Source organism: Urocitellus parryii, chromosome 8 (assembly GCF_045843805.1).
Source record: "Urocitellus parryii isolate mUroPar1 chromosome 8, mUroPar1.hap1, whole genome shotgun sequence".
NCBI lineage: Eukaryota > Metazoa > Chordata > Mammalia > Rodentia > Sciuridae > Urocitellus > Urocitellus parryii.
The window spans coordinates 49,479,195-49,494,868 of NC_135538.1; the positions used below are offsets into that span (position 1 = coordinate 49,479,195).

Genomic DNA, 15,674 nt, shown 5'->3' on the forward strand with positions numbered 1-15,674 from the left:
TTTATTTATCCTCCTGCCTTAGCCTCCTAAACAGCTGAAAGTGCAGCTAACCTGTAGAGTGTGTTCTTAAAGGACACAGATCCCGTTGGACCAAGGCCCTACACTTATGACCTCATTTAACCTTAGTCACCCCTTTAAAAGCACCGTTACCAACAGCCAAACAGAGGCTTGGAGTTTCAACGTATGAATTTGGGGGAGGCACACATCGTTTTCAGTGCAAATCAGTGTCTTGGGCCAATTTGATATTTGCTATTAATCAATTGCTTAGCAAACTTAACCATTTATCCTTAGGTTAGTGATTACTAACATCTTAAATGCTGCTTTCAGTAAGATATTTGGTGACTGTCTTTTCTCATTCAGTGACACAACATAGGAATCAAACAAGAAGCACAAGAATTCTTCTGTCTAGCAGTCTTCAAAGCATGGTCCATGGGCCCTTGTGAGTCCCTCAATTCGATTTGGTAAGATCAAAATAACAATAAGTTGCTATTTGTGTTTTTTACTGTGTTAATATTCATTCTGAAAATATTGCCACTTTAACAAAAATTAAAGCCATGGCATCAGCATGTTCTAGTAGTCATTGTATTACCACCATACATTCTCAGGTCACACATACCTACAGAGTTCACACACACACACACACACACACACACACACACACATAAATATATGCCAATTTCACTGAAAATTGTCCTTGGTGAAAAGGTAAGCATATTACTTTTATCAGATGTATACCCTTGATTTCCCATATTTTTAATATTTTGTATGTCAAAATGGAAAGTACTGTGTACATCAAGTACTTGCTTCATACTGAAGTAGGAGGGGTAATGATTGAGATGTAAGCTGAACTGGCCACTTTCTGTCATGAAGCAGCATTTGTCTTTGAAAGAACAACTGGCAAGTTATAGTTATTCAAACTTGAATATTTTCTAGACATTTTCTTGAAAATGAATACAGTGACTATGTCACTGCAAGGAAAATAAGTTACAGAATTTGTTTCCAATGATATAATTTGAGCTTTCAAGTGAAAATTTGAATTTTGGAAACTTATAACTATCCTTGTAGCTTGAAAGTACTTAAAAGACTTCACTTATGTTAAAATATGTGACATCTTTAATCTTGTGTGATGAGTTGTGTCCACAACAAGAAACTATAATCTAGTGAAACGATATTTCCCATATGATCAGTGCTTGGTATAGAACCATTCATGAGTATAAGTCAATCAATGTACAGTCTAGAAGAATAGATTTGAAATGAACAGCATGCAAGAAAATCCATTGAGAGGGTTTCAAATTCCATTGGAACTTTTGACATCATATCAAAGATATTTGCAGTTTTTTGAAAAGGCTATTGGACTATTCTTTCTGTAGCTATCTACCTGTCAGTGTGAGGCTGGAGTTTCTTCACATACTTTATCCCAAATAATCTGTTTCAATAGACTGAGCAGAAGCTTCTCTGAGAACCCAGCTGACTTCTATGAAGTCGGACATTTGAAAGATTTGGAAAATATGTAAAATAATGCCATTCTAGGAATTATTTTTGTAAAAGTTATTTTTTGTAAAAGAATTGTTATGTAGATTAGCATGTAAATTTTTGAAAATTAAGTAATAGATGCTGTTTTTTTACATGGTCAGTTTCATGATAAATCTGAAGAGAGATAGTTCACTTAAACAAAAGCTCTTGGGGTCCTTAACAGTTTTATGTGTTTAGAGGATTCTGCAACCAAAACTGTAAGATTTACTGCTTCAGTGGGAAGATTAAGACCATTTAGCAAACGGAAATCATTTTTTTTCTTTTAATATAGCTCAAATTGCTAATTATATTGTGATAACTCAAACAATAATTAACATCATTTATAAAATAAAGATAATAAAGTGTACCAAAGGTAGTTTTTGTAAGGATTTAGTCAATGACACCATTAATATGAAAACATGCTAAACAAATCTAAGTTGCTATTTTAATGTTTGTCTCTTGCAGAGATTTGCAAAACTTGAAAGACACTGAAAGCTTATGGAATTTTCCAGTTCTTCTTTTTTACTTTTTCCCACCCTTCTCTCAGTCCTGTATCCTGATAACCAACAACAGTAACACAAGCATGATATATCTTTACCCTGTTCTTCAAGGCTCTCTGCAATACAACCCCAAATTCCCTGTCTCAGGATACCTTTCATGAATGCTGTGTGTGACCAGGACTCAGAGATACTCTGGCCAAAGACACTTTTTGTGCAGACCTTGTTTTGCCCTGGTGGCTCCTGCTGCCCTTGTTGCCTGGGATTTTCCACAGAAATCCCCCATCTTCAAGGGCTTTAGGAAGCTCTTCCTAAAACACCTCTCCTGTCCTGAATTTGAAAATCATTTTCTCTTTTTTGCTCTGCATATTAATGTAGCCTCTTTATATTTGTTTCCACCAGTACACTTGCCTTTACATTATTTGAACTTTCACTTCTTCAGAAAAGGAATTTTGTTCTACTTAAATTTTGCATTCTCTGCAGAAAATACTGTTCACAGCAGGTATTTAATAATTTGCACTGAAGAGAATTAGACTAGTAGAGATCCTAAAGCCTTTTTAGGATAGGGCGATACCTTTGCTTATAAAGACACAGAGATATATGAGGTTCAAATTCCTTTGAAGTCTGAAAACAATCCTTTTAACAGTATTTTAGGGGGAACTTCAAAAGACAATTCCACATTTACGATTTTCCTGTTAAAGTAGGTAAATTTTGCTTTCCTCTCTCATCTCCCACATCACTTCCTGTCACTGCTGATACAAATGTCATGCAGATTTGTCCGGACTTACACTTCCATAAACCGATTCAATGAGTCAATTCAATAAGTTCAAGTGAAAAAAAAATCATTGAAACAGTTTGTAGTTCATTTCAGAAACTTAATTTGGTTTTTGTGTTCTGGTTTTATTTTTTAGGAATTTGGTTTCATTTGCAGCAATTATGGAATTATTTTCTTTGTTTGTTTGTTTGTTTCTTTCTTTCTTTCTTTTTTTTTTTTTTTGTGTGTGTGTGTATTTTTTTTTCCCCCCAGAAAGATCTTGAGCCTTTAATTTGTGACTGCCAGTTAGAGGAGGTGGTGATGTGAATTCCTTTTCCTTCCTGCTAAAATTGCAAGATCAGTGTGGAGATGTACTCAACAATGGGACTTTCTGTATTCATGGAAATAATTCAATCTGCACTGTCCAGCACAATAGCCACTGGCCACAAATGGACTTGGAACACATGAAATATGGCTAGTGCAACAGAGAAACTTGAACATTTTCATTTGAATCTACGTTGAACTTTAAATAACATGTGGCTAGTGAGCACTGCATTTGATGTGCAAGTGTATATAGACCCTAAGTCAAAAGTTTTTTTTTTGCCTTTTTGGTACAATCTACCCACAAAATGGCAAATTTAGGGACATAATCTGAAAGAATCTGAAAGTAACCAAAATTACTCTTTTTTTCTTTAAAAAATGTAAAATATGAAATATATTTTATGTTTAAACTAAAAGAATAAGAAACATTTTTGGTGAGAGATAACCAGATAGAAGATTCTGAAGATTCTTTTTTTATTTTTATTTTTTTTAATTCTAATTAGTTATATATGACAGCAGAATGAAATTCAGTTCATATTACACAAATAGAGCACAATTTTTCATGTCTCTGGTTGAACACAGAGTAGAGTCACACCATTGGTGCTTTCATACATGTGCTTACGGTAATGATGTACATCTCATTCCACCATCCTTTCTTACCCTCATTCCCCCCCCATTCCTCCATCCCAAGACTCTGAAGATTCTGAGGTGTTAATTAATTAAACTTTTACCTGTGTATGTGTCTGCTCATTACCACTTCTACTCTTGCCCTTTTATATTCTGGTCATTCATTCACTGCTCATTGTTCTTTAAGTTCTTTCATTTTTTTTCCTTCCTCACCATCTAAAAAATAATACAATGAGTGTTTCCTAAATTAATTCTAGAATTTTATAGGAATAAATTTAATTCACCATGTTGCCTCTGTAATGTCCTAAAATATTATCCCTAGGGATGTGAGTCAATTAATTTTTAAAAATAAAGTCAAGGAGAGTTATGGGTATGAATTTATTCAAAAGCAAAAACAAGACATACCTGAGCAGTAGCATTTCTATTAATTGAGAAAGAGAAAGAAGAAAATGCTGTTTTATGCTTTAAGAGAAGTTTAAATACATATTGACATCTGCAACTTTTCCCCTGATCTCCTCATCCTTTGAAGTGAATGGTGTATGAAACTGTAAAGTTTAAGATGTTGATAATTGGAAAATATGCTTCAGAAAGGTCATTGGGTTCCATAAAAAAAAGTTTATAGTATTCACTCCTTAGTAATATTTACACTGTGAATAATATTGATTCAACTACATCAGTGAAAGCAGGTGATAAGCCTAATGATTGCTTCAGCAATCAGATCCACCGAGTTGCTTAAAGACAGATATGTTCTTAAAGACCATCACAAAGGGCAGAAAGCAGTAAATTGGAATTACTGCACACAACTGCAGCTACTCGTACCATATAAATGAAGAAACAATTTATGCTACTTATATCTGAGAGTATTTTTTCTCAAACCTTTCAACACTTGAAAAATCTTTAAGCTGCAATCAACTATGACGTTACCATAATTTCAGTAGAATTAAAAAAAATGAAAAGGAACTTTGAAGTGAAAATCATTATTTTAAAAAAGTATCATTTCTTAAATTCACAATCCCAGAACATTATGAAATCAATCTGGAGGGTCTCAATAGCAGTAAGCATTTCTTCAAACAGAGAAGGATAAGGTAAACCAGAGCTCATTTATGTAATAAGGGTAAATATTATTTTGTACAATTTTGCTTCATTTAGACAAATATATTTTTCTCCGTTTATTGGTTATATTGTATTATGTTATTCTATTGTGAGTTACCTTGACAAACATAATTCTAAGTAAACATCCAGTTGATTTAGTGCTAGTTCAACACAGGGCTCAACACATTAGAGAACATGTTGTTATCTTATGGTAATGAACAAAGTGTTTTAACACATTCATGGAAATTTCTTTGTTGATATTTTTGCATTAAAATGATAATGAAATTATTGGAATTTATTTTATTGAAGATAAAATAAATATAGGGGGATATGAGTCCATGTCAACTGATTTTTTGTAGTTCACTGGAGCAAGGTACTTTGTGGCTATTTTCAGTCTTGAAACATATGACATTTAGTTCTGAGAAATTTATTTAAAATACATCTTTGGTAATCTTTTCCCCTCTGTTTCTTTTGTTCTCCTTTCTGAAACTTCTTTTATTTTGATGTACCCCTAGTGGACTAGTCATATAATTTCTCATATTTTTTACTCTTGTCTGTTGGTTTTCTGCTCTACCTTCTGGAAGATTTTCTCATCCATATCTTCTAATGGGATATTTTATTTCACCTATTATACTTTTAATATCCAACAGCACCTAATTTTTTCTGCATGTTCTCTTTTCATAGCATCTGGTTTCATGGTTTTGATGTATTACCATTTTAAAAGTGTGTCATTTTATAAATCTTCCATCTTCTTGCATGGACTGTGGTCTTTTGTGTTTGTTTTGGACAAATGTTTACAATAAATGCTGTTGTGATCTGTCTGTGACTACTCAGACCTCTTGGCATGTGTCTAAGTAAAGATTGCTTTTGAAAGCCCGACGGAAGCCAAGGTATGAGACCCAGCTGTTGACGGTGACTTCCTGTAGAAGAGCGTCCTGGGTTTTGTCTTGGTGGAATCACTATCAGTGTCTTGAGACCTTCTGCTTTCCTGATCCATCCCTAAGTTGATCTACAATTTAATTTAAATTCTAGAATATTTGATATTCCTGATCCTTCATACAAATTTTATATACAATTTAGAATTGCTTTGCTAATTTCTAGAGAAGGAAACCCTAGATGAATTTTCCTTATAATTTTCAATTCTTAACACAACATCCACCCCATTTATTTAAAGTCTTCTTGTTTTGAATAATGGTTTATCATTTAACCAGTAGATATCTGATACATCTTTCTTTAGATTTATTCCTAGCTATTTGATTGGCTTTAGAAAATGGTGTGTTTTCTTAAATTAGAATTACTTGTTGCAAGTATATGAGGTTGTAATCAATCTGTGTATACTGACCTTTATTCAATTAACTTTGTAAATTAACTTTTGAATTATTTTATCAGTGTATTCTTTTGGAAGTTTTCTGTATGCAGTTGTGTTGTCTGCCAATAAAAATAGTTTCCACTCTTCCCTTGCAACCCATAGGTACCTTTCATTTCTTTGTTTGATACATTGCACTGGCTTGTTCCAAACAGAGTGGGACTAGCAGTCATCTTTATCTCATTCTACTCTCAAGAGAAATTCATTCTATATTTCAACAATAAGTATAATGTTCATATTTCTTTCCTTTAAATATCCTTCAATAGATTAAAGGTCCTACTCTCTGCTCCTTATTTAAGATGAGATTTTTAAAAATTATTAGATCCAATGATTATCATATGGTATTCTATACTGTCCTTTTACTGTGGTGAATTAAACTGATTGATTTTCAAATTCCAGATCAAATGTGCATCCTTGAAATGAATTCATTTTGGTGATGATGATTTGTTATCTCTACATATTACTGTACTTTGCTTATATTTTGTTTATGATTTCATAGGATGTTTATGAAAGTAATAGAACTGGAATTTTCTATTCTTTTAATATCTTTATCAGATTTTAGCATCAAGATTTTCTGGTCTCCCAAAATAGTATTTCCTTTTTCAGGTGCCTTAAAAATTTTGTGTGAAATGAGTTTTATGTCTTCCTTCCTTAAATGTTCCGTAGAAATAAACAGTGTATGGATCTGGGCATTGTTTTATTAGAAAGTAATTAATTATAGATTTTTAAAAATTGATATAGCACAATGCAGATATTTTATTCCTTCTTGTACAACTATTGTTTATTTCTGTTATTCTGGGAGTTTGTCCATCTTACCTGTTTTTCAATTATAGTGGGCTAAATTTGTTTATAATATGCTCTTACTGACTATATAATGATATCAGGATCTGTGACAATATTACCTTTGGTATTCCTGACATGGGAAATTTGTGTTTTTATCCCTTTTTTCTTTATTAATCTCATCAAGGGTGTATCAATTTTAAAAGTTGTTTCAAAGAAATACTTGCTTCCCCCCCAAAAAAACTATGTTTTATTCTTTTATTAATTTCTGCTCTTATTTTTATTTCCCTAGGTATAATACTCTTAGATTTATCCTATTTTTATAATTTCTTGATATTGAGACTTAGATTATTGATATTTATACATTCAACTCTAAAGCTTTCCTTTAAGCAGGGCTTAAGCTTCATTCTACAAATTTGATGTCATAATTTTATAAGCATTTTATTCAAAATAATTTCTCATTTTTATTGTGATTTTTTTTCTCTTCCTCAGTTATTTAGACATTTTTTAAAAAATTCCTAGCATTTAAAGGCATTCTTATTCTTTTTTGTTCTTTATCTCTAGCTTAGTTTTCCTGTGACTAATGAAATATTCTGGTCAAGATCCATTCTCAGAACAAGAACTCCCAGATTCAACTACTTTGAGGCAAAGTTAACCAACAGTTGATGCCAGGGATCAATGAAAAAAACTTTTAAGAAAAATTTCCAAAATCATTTAAATAAAACTTTTACAGATTACATTTTATTATATTTTCATCATATTTTAATTTTAAAAACACATATTCCAGTTACTGTATTTTATTTTCCAGGCAGTGTTCAGCTCACATCTGACATCATAAATATGGTTTACTATGATAAGTTTAAAAATTACTTAAATCAGCCATATGCCATTTGAACCTTTGTTTTTTAAAATTTTCTTTCTTAATGTAAGTAAAATTGTAAGTTTAATTTTTATAGGAGCTATGTTTCAGTTTTATGTGTTATTGAAAATTTTTATTCTGTTTGACATTAGGACTTGATCTGCTCAAAGTTTTTACAATATCTCACATAATTATAAGTGAGTTGGTTCGACTTTTTGATTCTAGGCATGCAGAGTGCTCATAAAGTCTAAAAATAATAGCAAATAAAAATAATATTAAAAACTGCAAAGCAGTATATATGGACTGTTGTTCTTTGTTATTATATTTTGGACGGGAATGGAAGTCTGTAGCTTCCTGCCTTGAAATGATGGTAGTTTCCTTGGTTCATCTTTAAAGAGCCCTCTGTCTCTTCAGCCAAAAGTAAACAAAGCTTAGGGTCTAAAGGTGATTTCTCTGACCATGGGCTTCATAAACCATGACACTGAGCATTTTTAGGAATATGTGCCATCCTAAATCAATCAATAAAGTTTATGTTATCTACTTTCTGTGAGAAAATGGAAAGAACTTTGTGAGATTGAAGTTTTAAATATTCAGATAAGATCCTGTATTTTGGAAAATTTATAAAGAAGCATAAGATTGTAATTAAATTAACAGAAGGAGGAAAATGGTTGCCAAAGGTAGCAATATGTCTTAAATCATGAATAATAAAGTATGGAAATTTTTTTCAAATTCATAATAAGGTGATAGAGAAAAGAAGAAATTCATAAGCTAAGTGTAAATTTCAAATGTTATAATTATTGATATATTTTAAATTTTAAAATAAAGTGAAAAAGCTCCTATATTATTAACACATCTTTCAGAAAAGACAAAAAATAAGAGACTGCATTATATAATCTTCAACATACAATTTTGGATATTTATCTATTCTGGGCAAAAAAATGGAATAAGTTTTAAATGTGAATGACTTGCTTTGATTTGAAAATGCACAATTAGCAAATATACAATTTATTAAATTACAAAATTGAGATTAAAAAGAATATAAAATTATTGCTATATATTTATAAAAGAGCTTATATTTTTATTTTCTATTCTTTTTTCTTATGTTTCTACTAATAGTCTCTTTTAACCTTTTATGGATATGTACAAGAGTCTAAATTAGCCTCATTTAAAATACTATCCTTTTAGAACATTTACAGGAAGTATGTTATGAAATAAACTTTCACATAAATATTTGCAGTGAATGAACATTCTTCTCAAAGTACTAGTAATTGTTGGGCAGTCATAGTGTGTGAGTAATGGTTAGGATAGAACTTTTGCACCATAAAGGAAATAACAATGGCTATCTGGGCTTGTAATCTCAAACAATGTTTATAATTTAACATAATCGGGTTTTTAAGTGTGTTAATATGGTGTACCAAGAGTCTTACATGCAGAGTCTGATTTGTTAAAAAAAAATGATACTTTTTTTTTTTAGTTATACATGGCAGTAAAATCTATTTTGATATATTTACACAAGCATGAAATATATTTTATTCTAATTAGGACCTCAGCCTTGTGAATGTACACAATGTTGAGACTCACGGTGGTGTATTCATATAAGTACATAAGAAAGTTATGCCAGATTCATTCCATCATCTTTTCTATTCCCATCCCTCATCCCTTACTTTCCTTCCTCTTTATTTAATCCACTGAACTTCTGTTCTCACCCTAGCCCCTTGTTGTGGGTTAGCATCCATATATCAGAGTTAACATTTGACTTTGTTTTTTTGGGGATTGGCTTGTTTCACTTAGCATGATAGTATCCAGATCCATCCATTAACAGCGAATGTCATAAAGTCATTATTCTTGATGGCTGAGTAACATTCCATTGGGTATATATACCACAATTTCTTTATCCATTCATGTGTTGATAAGCATCCAAGTTGGTTCCATAGCTTAGCTACTATGAATTGTGCTGCAATAAGCACTGATGATGCTGCATCCCTGTAGAATGCCGATTTTAAATCCTTTGTGTATATACCTATGAGTGGGGTAACTGGGTCAAATTGTGGTTCCGTTCCTAGATTTTTTAGAAATTTCCATATTGCTTTCCAGAGTGTTGTAGTCCCATCAACAATGTATGGGTGTACCTTTTCCCCACATCCTCACCAATATCCTTTATATCCTTTGTTACTTATTGTTACTTTTTTTGAACATACAGATACTTATTGCTCACCTTTCACACAAAGCACACCTCCAGACATTTACTTTCACAGCTTGACAATGTTTATGTATACAGAAACCCAGCAAGAAGCATCATGGTATGTCGATTTCAGTAAAGGAGAATGTAAAACATCAACTCAGCCAGCAATAATAATAAATAAGCAATAATAAAGGGCCTCCTGCACTAAGCAAAATCTACCTTACTTTGTAGTGAATTTCTTCCATTACAAAAAAAGTCTCCTGCCCAAAGCAAGCTAACTTGTATTTGCTGAGCCAGTGGTATTAACTTGTGCATAAAACAAATTTCAGTTTGCTATTTCTTCTAGCAGACTTCATGTAAAAACAAGGTTGAACAAGGAACTTGTTTTGGATGGATGCAGGTCAGTTTGAGTTGCTATACTTAACTAAATGCCCAAATGTACTATAGGTTCACAACTTAGTTTGCTTTTATAGTCTTTGTGGAATTTGGCCGTATTCAAGGTTTTCAGAGTTGAGCATATGGTACAGTATTCCATCAACTGAATAAGGCTACTGAATATGTTATCTGCAGAAGAGCTCATTTAATAGGAACTGACCTAATGGGTCTATCACGAAGTAAATGTAGCACAACCTCTCTGAATAAAATGCCTATTGGGGCAGAATTGTGCTTGGAAATTAGGCATTATAATATTTTACAAAGAACACATATAAATGGATTGTTAATATGAGGATGATTTCCTAGTAGTAAATATAAAAAAGTCTAGGTGAATCTTCATTTTCAAAACTGCATATTGAAAACTATTTTATTCAAGTAATTTCTTCAAAAAAAGTATGCATGTTCTGACTGTGGAATTAGTCTACTGGTCAATTAAAGGCAACTTTAATTACCTTTTGAAAACTTTTTTCATAGAAAGGAGAGATGTTGTATGTGTTTCTCAAATAAACAGCATTATGTAAATCCATTAAAAACAACAACAAAACAGAATCAAAGGAAGACCTACAATGTTTATGCCAAGCAGGAATCTGCCTGCCACCACCTGTGGTCTCACGTTAATTCAAAATAGATGCTGGACTCAGGATTCTGAAACCTGAGTTTCTATTATTTGAGCTCTAGCAAAATATAAGGTTCTGTAGCCTCAACTAATATAATGTCTTCCCTGTCCAAATCCAGAATGATTATACTGATAGTCTCCATGCTGGAAGTGTTGTTCAAATTGACCCCTTTGGTGGTAAGTCTGGCTGCCCCTACCTCCCCACCCACCTCCCTGGCCTCCACAACCACCCCGGCCTCCACGACCACCTCTCCCACCATGACCACTGCCTCAATCACTGTGGTGTCCACCATCTTGGTATCTACTTCCTGTGTATGAAGATGTTTGGAAACCACTATAACCACCGCCTTGATAGCTACTACTGTGGCCACCATGATAGCCACCTGGCTGGAAACCTGAATCTTGATAACCACCATCTTGGTAGCCACCTCCTCCTCCACTCCCACCACCTGTCCAGCCTCCGTGATGCTTATTTCCTCTTCCTTCCCCTCGGCCACCATGGTCATAGCCACCACATCCACCTCTCCCTCCTCCTTGTTCATGTCCTCCACATCCACCATATGAGGAATGTTCATAACCACCTCTCCCTCCTCCTCAACCTCCTGCTTGCTGCTGGGGGCCATCTTGCCTTTCATGCCATGGTGGCATCTCTTGGGGTGGAGGTTCAATTTCATTAGGTCTACCACCGCAGTCAGGTACCCTACCCATCAACACCTTATTGATGGCACAGGCTGTCTTTTCTCTTATGGAACCACTGCTTGTCCTTAAAATCTTTGACAAGTCTTGCCTTGCAGCCAAAAGATGAGCAACAGAAATAGTGTTTTTTGGAGATAAGACTGAATGCTTTGGCTAATTTTTCGGTCTGATTCTTAGCTCTGTCAGACCAGCCAAAGGACTAAACAGTGACATCCAAACGTTTCATTAGCAGCTTTCTCCAAACTTCATATTCATTAACTATGGCTTGGTTAATTGCTTCTGTCTTTTCCCAGTGGGCTGGTCCCATTGGATTCTTCAGTAAAGGCTTTCCCACATGATTAGGTGGAACTTTTGCTAATGTTTCCTTTAATTTTTTTTCAATCCCGCTGAAGAATTGGAACATAGTTATATTGGCTGGAGGTTTGGATATTCCTAGAGCAATACATATGCCTTTCAACTCTTGAAAGACCTCACTACCGCCTACTTCTTGAGTTTTTTTTTTTTTTGGAGGAGAATTCACATAGAACATTCTGACAGCTTCTAGTTCTGAGATGAGGTATGTGAGCAAAAGGAGGCAGTTCTTCTATATGAGAAGGCGCTTGGTCACATCCCCAGAGGTCAGTGAAAGATATGGGCAGTTCATCTCCCCTAGTAGCCCACTCACCTTAAGCTGGAATTCTTCAGCCTCACTTGGACTGTTAGTTGCTTGAACATTTTCCTCTAGTTTACAGAGCACTCTTAATTCAGATACCAGCCAGGCACAGAGTTTGGTAAATTCGGGGGAACTGGCTCCAGCAGAGTCTGCTTGAGACAGTGTGCGATCATCCAACAATGACCTTTCCAATTTCATTGCTTTAAATGTTGTATGCCCTCCCGATTCAATTTGGGTATGTCATATGTCTCTAGAAATTTGTTGATATCATTGAGATTTTCTATTTTGGAGTATAAATTTTCAAAATAGTTTATGATTATCATCTGTTTTCAGTAGTGTTTCTGGTGGTATTTCCTTTTCATCAGAAATTTTAATAATTTGGGTTTCTCCCTTTTTTCTTTGGGTTAGCTTGGCTAAAGGTTTACTAATTTTGTTTATTTTTTCAAAGAACCAGTTTTTGCTTTGTTGATTTTTTAGACTCTCATTTAATGTTCATTAGTAACCTCATGAGGGAGGTTTTATTTGACCACCTTCATAGATATGAAAGCCAGGGACTATAGAAGTAAAGCATTTGCCTAAATTAAAATTAGTAGTACTGAGATTTTAACTCCAAGAAATTCTTGACTCCTTGCTTACAATGGATTTCTCTAAAAATGTGAGTAATTAGAAAAAAATATCAATTCTGTATTATTTACACAAATGAAATCATGGAACTCAGTGTTATTTTCCAGGTGAAAGATATTTATAGCTCTTTGATGTCCTTTGAAGCGCTCTCATTTTTGAGATGATCTTGAATATGAAATAGAGATTATTTAAAATTTCTTGATAATCAAATATACAACTGAGAAAAAAGTAGCTCCAATTCTTTGTGTATTTGAATATCCTCCTATTTACATAGCGTTCTAATTTTAAATATTGTTGTGATTTTTTTTTTTGGGGTAGCCAAATAAGTAATGATCCTATAGGCATCAACAGTGTGGATTTCTACTCTTTAAAATAAACCTTTTACTTCAATACTTTGAGTTAATTTTTGAAAAATGTCACCCATATTTGTAGGACAACTGAGCAGGTGATGCAAATAATTAAAACTGCTTCTGTTTAGGACCAAGAGTATTCTTAATGCAAACACAGCTCTATTTCTAAACACCATACAGATCTTAAGGACTTAACCTTCTCCTCTCATGATCATTTCGGATTCAACTGCTTATTGTATTATAGCTTTTTAGACAAATATTTTACTCACACAGCCATGGCTGCCATCCCTAACTCCTCTCCATTAGATGTATGCAGTTTTTATTGTATTCAGGGACAGAACTGGTTCCTGGTTAAATAAGGGTGATGGAAGAAAATCATACCCTATCCAGAAAGTTGATCCCTGTCTGCTTTCAGAAATCCATTTTATTCGTAAAATAAATTGCTAAAATGTTGGTGAAGAGTTTAACTATTTGGAGAATATGTTCAAAAAGGAATGTGAAACTTGGTAGACAATTTTTTTTTAAATGCTAGGGTTCTATGATTTCAAGCTGGTCTCTAATAAAGGAAAGGAGTTCCCTTCTGAAGCATAAAACAAAACGTCTATTAACAAGCACCCATAGGATTGCTTTTCACAACCCCTGTGTTTTGTGGAAGTAAGAGATAAAAGTAATGCTCTTGGCTTCTTTTTATTATTGTTTACAGCAAAGATTGATGCTGTGCATGCATGTTCTTTTTACTATACTGGTATCAGTCTATCCATAAAGAAGTGAGTTTATTATGAAGCATATATATATATATATATATATATATATATATATTCTTCTAACTAAATTGGAGTGAGAAGATGTAATCATCTCATGCATTTTATTGCTGTTGTATTCTCATGTGATCACTCAAAATGGAATGTAGTTCACTTGAGGACTTCATATAATTTCTTCCAAATTTATTCAATTTGTCTTTGCTCTGGAATACACATTGCCATGACTGTTATTCTTAAATCTTTATCTCATTTTATTCCCAATCCATCACCAGTTTATTTTCTCAATCTCCTCATAAAATGAAGCCAAAACAAAGCAACGAACTAAATAAGGAAATTTCCTGCAAGTGTTTTGTTGTAGTTGCTGCAATAAATGAGTTTTTTCGCTACTAATTGTAAGGCTATCTCTAACAGAAGAGCTATAATCATCTCTGCGATGGAGCTGCTATAATTTCAGCTGTTCTTGCTTTGCTTTATTGAGAACCAGAGCAGGGTATACAAGATTTTATTTCTAATATTAGCTAGCATATTAAAATTGGTCCATAGAGTTCCATAACATGTTCTATGAACAAATTACATTCTGTCCAAATATAAGCAGGTCACACTGAGTCAATATTTTAGAGTGTAAGAGCTGGAAGAGCACTTATAGTGCATTAGGTTCAAGGTGTTTGTTTCAATGTCAGGAAAGTGGAAGTCAGAGATACATGAGCTGTGACTTGCTCAAGGGCTCTTCACAATGTAGCAAGTCTGAGGAATCAACCTTGGTTGCCTGACTCTCAGTCTAGAAGGTTTGTTAACATATGGCTGCCTTTACTAGAATGCAGGTATATAGATGTGCATACATTCATGTCCTAGAATACAGATACATATTCTTTATAGTTCTTTAGGCTTGTATACTATTATGGTAAATCAAAGCAAGTGGATAAAACAAAGAAGAGGGAAGCATGGAATTTAACCAATATTTTAAAGGTAAAAGCAAGGACCTAGGTGTCCAGTGAAAGCAATTTTAAGCCATGAAAGTCATCATGAGTCTATGTTCTGTCAACAATAAATTCAAATGAATTGCAAGGTAAGGACGTATAGCCCATGGTAATTCTAGTAAGCTGAAAAGCTTGAGTTAGAAATGAACAAAATAAAATTTCTATATGGAAAAATTGGTCCACTGTCATCTTTCATGAAAATATTTAAATAATGCATTTTTGTTCTGCAAGATAATAATTAAAATAATTCATAATGTAGCACCAAAAAATGAAAGTAAAATGACAATATAAATTATTTATATGAGTTAAAGAATCACTGCTTAGAAAATATAACGATGTTTATCTCCAAGGTTTTCATTTTTCTCCAAAAACATATTTAAAAAATACATTGTACTTAGTACACTTTTTATCCTTACCTGGGAATATTTATTATTGTCTGAAATATTAGAGAATCGCTTCTTAAAATATTTAAATATATATTAAATACACATTTGAGCTATATCTTGTACCTCCTCATATCTAGTATCACTGCAATAACTCATTTTCAAAGCACTTTCACTTGAGAATGTTAGA

General features: G+C 33.3%; 1 pseudogene; it reads right to left on the minus strand.

The window, feature by feature from the left end:
- Positions 1–11,125: 11,125 nt before the first annotated feature.
- LOC113187333 (protein FAM98A pseudogene) lies at positions 11,126–12,228 on the minus strand (annotated as a pseudogene).
- Positions 12,229–15,674: the final 3,446 nt, after the last annotated feature.